Consider the following 5,000-nt stretch of genomic DNA (forward strand, 5'->3'; position numbering starts at 1 on the left):
GTGTTCGCAGCATATATATTCCATTACTGCCTTTTCCTTCAACAAAACCACACTGCTCATCTGAGACTTCTCGCCCTATTCTCCTCCGTAATCTTTTGAGGATAACCTTTTATATGATTTTTATTTGACTTATGATTCTAATTGTTTTATACCTTCAGTCGCACTCCAGAGTTACACTAACTGTTGTTATTGTAACGAATACAGATATGCACATTTGTTCTGTAATTTGCCCCGTATGATAAATGCTGTTAGCTATTTCGGCAATACTCTCACTTGCTGTATCTCCAGCTGCTCGTAACATTTCAGTTGTGAATTTATCACCACCTTCTGCTTTACCTCTCTTCATGGCCTTCATTGCGTGTCTCTCTTCGTTCTCCAGAATTTCCAAACTCTAAACTTTCATCATCTTCAATTTGATCCTCTAAATCCTCTCTCTCGTCGCTAAACAACTCTCCTATATATTCACTCCATCTCCGTCCAAATTCCTTCTTTTCCATCACTCTGTTCCGTCTTTCTTCTTTACAACCTCTCCTTTTTTCCTCCCCTTGGTTAATTCTTTGATCTTACCATATCTCGAATGTTGATGTGTCCTACATAATTCTACTTCCTCACATTGTTCATTGAGCCACTGCTACTTCCTCCTGTTGCATTCTTTGTGTAACTCTCCGTTTTTATTCTTGTATTGCGTTTCATCCCGTTCTTTAAACCGGTTGCTTTCATCCATCATGTCTAATATCTCCTCCATCATCCACAGTTTCTTCCGTCTACGTATTATTTCAGGTAAAACTTACTACACTCCCTCTTTGAGCGCTTTCCCAAGAATATTCCATTGCTTCTCAGCACCATCCACTGTGCGTCCAAATCTAGCACTGCATATTTGTTCCGTACTTCCACTACAAACCTCTCAAAAATATTCTTCATATCTTCTTAAAAGTTGATTTTCGTAGATGTTTAAGCTTGAGTTTACTAGTCGCTACTACTAGTACATGGTCATTGTTTATATAAACTCCTGGTAGTTTTAGCCTGTGTGACAGCATTCCTGAATCGTTCGCTTATTATGAAATCTGATTCCTCACTACTTCTCCAGGTAATTCCCATGTAAACAAATGCCGTTTATGTCTAAACTATGTATTCGCTACCACTTGTTAATCTTCCAAATACCACTCCACAAATCTATCTCTGCTGTTCATCTCTCCCAGGCCATAAGCCCCGTTTCCTGATCTACTCATCATCCCCGTCTGACTTTGGTATTGAAATCACCCCTAATTATGTTAATTCCGTGCCTCTTGCGTAGTTTCAGCACATTATCAATAGCAACATAAGACTCTTCGATGTATTCATAATCAGCATTCGTGGTAGGTACATACCCTGCATGACGTTTATGTCCATTGGGGTACCATTTGATTTTACCAAGAAGGCTGTAGACACATTCTTGTGTTTTCTTGTACTTTCCATCGTTGTTCTACTAGCAATATATATATATATATATATATATATATATATATATATATATATATATATATATATATATATATATATATATATATACATATACATATATAGTATATATATATATTATATATATATACATATAATATATATATAAATATAATATATATATTATATATATATATATATATATATATATATATATAATATATACTGTGTGCACACGCGACACCACCCACACACACACACCACACACACACACACAACATAAACACCAACAAAACACACACATACAGCACACACAATACAGCACACAATCAACAAAACACACACACATATTGTTGTGTGTGTGTGTGTGTGTGTGTGTGTGTGTGTGTGTGTGTGTGTGTGTGTGTGTGTGTGTGTGTGTGTGTGTGTGTGTGTGTGTGTGTGTACATCATATACATATATATATAATATATATATTATATAATTATCATCTATTATTATATATATATCATATATATATATATTATATCATATAATATATATTAATAAGTATATATTATATAAAATACTATATATGCATACAATATATTTAAAACCTAAGAGCATCCTTTAGGGATACATTATATCATTCTAAGTATGCTCATTTTTCTCTCTCTAAACTATATTGTCACAATATAGACGAAATATTAATATTTCATAATAGAGAAGTTTACGATAAAATGGTTAGTACATTAATTAAAGAAAACGAAAGTGCTTGGTATGTAAGGGGAAACATTAGTAAATCCGTTGTGGATGTGTAAGTACTCGCTAAAGCAATAATCCGTCTTCTTCTTAATGTTCCATAGTGTCTCTACCCTTATGATTATTTATTATCGGTTTACATTACCATTATTCCAAATATTGCTGCTGTGGTTCAATTTATTGTTATGGAAAAGTTTCTTATAATTATTGTAGCGTTATCTTGAAATTATCATTATTATAATTTTCATTGTTTTTATTATCATCAGCAATAGTAGTAGTATCATAATCCTTACTGTCAGATTATCACTGTTAGATGATTATTATTATCATCATTATTATCAATATCATTATTGTCAGTACTGTATTATTATAAAATATCATTATCATCTTTTTTAGTTAGTACTACTATCATTATTATCATTATCATTATTATTATTCTTGTTATTAATATTATCATTACTTTTATTATTTTATTGATATTTTCATCATTATCATCATCACCATTTTTATTATATTATTATTATTACTATTACTATCATTATTTTATTCTTATTATTATCCATAACATTATTTTTTTTGTTATTGTTGTTGTCATTAGTGTTGTTATTATTACTTCTTTTACTGATATCTCTATTATTATAATTATTATTGTTATTATTACTGTTGTTGTTCTTGTTTTTATTACAACTATGATATAATGATTATTATCTACATTATCATCATCATCGTCATTAATAGTAGCATTATCACTATTATTATTATCATCACTAGTGTTCCAATCATTATCATATTATTTTACTATTATTATCACTATATTGTTACTTTATTGTTATCATAATCTCTGATACATTATCAATGGTATTGTTGTTATCATTACCATTACAACTATTATTTCCATCAGTATTATTGTTATCACTATCATTTTATTACTATCATTATTATTATTATTATTATTATTATTATTATCATTATTATCATTATTATCATTATTATCATTTTTATTATTATTATTATTATTATTATTATTATTATTATTATTATTATTATTATTATCATTATTGTTGTTGTTGTTATCATTATCACTTTTATTATTTCATTATTACCATTACTACTAATACTACTTTTATCTTTATTGTTACTACTATTATCCATATTATCATTACTATTATTATATCATTATCATCATTATCATTATCATTCTAATTATTACTATTCTTATTCTTATTATCATTCTTATTATTATTACTATGATTATTATCATTATTGTTATTATTTTTTTTATTATTATTATTTTGTTGTTGTTGTTGTTGTTATTATTATTACTATTATTATTATCATTATTATTATAATTATTATTTTTTTATTATTATTACAATTATTATGATTATTATCACTATTGTTGTTATCACTTCTTTTATCATTTTTTTATATTATTATATTTTCATTATGATCGTTATTAATATTATCATTGCTGTTATCATTAATATAATCATTTATCATTGTAATTTGATCATGAACATTATTATCATTACCATTTTAATCATGAATATCATTATCATTATTATTATTGCTATTATAATAATAATTGGCATTGTCATTATTACTATTATGTTACTGCTACTGTAATATAATTATCGTATTTGTTTTATCATTATTATTATTATTATTATTATTATTATTATTATTATTACTATCATCATTATCCTCACAATCATTATTATTATTATCATTATCATCATCTCTATTTGTTATTATGATACTATATTATCATTTCCATTATTATATATTATAATATCATTATATTATTACTTATGTGCTATATATACTACTACTATTGGTTATTTCATACATTTCGTATATGTTCTTGTTTATCATCAATACTTCTGTATTATATTGTTTTGTTTCATTATTATATCGTTATATTATTTATTGTTATTATTATTATTCCATCATATATCATTGGGTGTGTGTTATTAATGAGGTGATAGATAACAGATTATGTCATGATTAACAAGTCATCATCATCATCATCATCATCATCATCATCATCATCATCATCATCATCATCCGGCCTAGTCCAACGAAACTGGTTGTATAATGACTATAAGAAGGTAAAGTAAACATTTTTGGGAACCCTCGTGGCTGAAGACACCCAGTTTATTTTGAGTTCGTGGATGTAACAAACAGCCGAGCAACTTGTCATGTATTTCTCAAAATCATAAATTCAAGAAAGAATACTGCCAATTATTTAATACCTGCATATACATCAACTTGTCATATCGGGTAGTTTCGTTATAAAATGACAGATTTGTTTTGCATTCAATATAGTAATCATCAATTATAGCTTACGATTTGAACAAAAGAGCCAGAGAGAAATTTGCTAGGGAAAAAAAGCAATTACCGTTTGACTGGGAAACATCGCATTGACAGCGGAAGTGAGAAAAAATAGACACGGAAATAGTGATATTGTGACACTCCTATATATGTATTACCCAAGCAAAAATAAAGGAGGGTGGGAAATGAAACAAAACAGCATTTAAGGCTGACAATGCTGTACTTCGCGACCGCTTCCTTTCCTTCTCCTTTAACTTTGCTGTAGTTCTCAGAATGCTTTTTCACACTTATTCCTCCGAGCTGGGTGAATATCTTAGGTAGAAATTCTAGATCTCTTAAGGCCCTGGACTTGTAGAAGTTCTTATCATTAGCGATAACTGTATCTGAGAATATATGACTTTTCAGCACTGAGCTGACGATATTGCTTTCTTTAGAATCCATTCAGATATGCCAAGGTATTTACTATATCTAGATTGTCCAAATGTAAG

Source organism: Penaeus monodon, chromosome 6 (genome assembly GCF_015228065.2).
Source record: "Penaeus monodon isolate SGIC_2016 chromosome 6, NSTDA_Pmon_1, whole genome shotgun sequence".
NCBI classification, from domain to species: Eukaryota; Metazoa; Arthropoda; class Malacostraca; order Decapoda; family Penaeidae; genus Penaeus; species Penaeus monodon.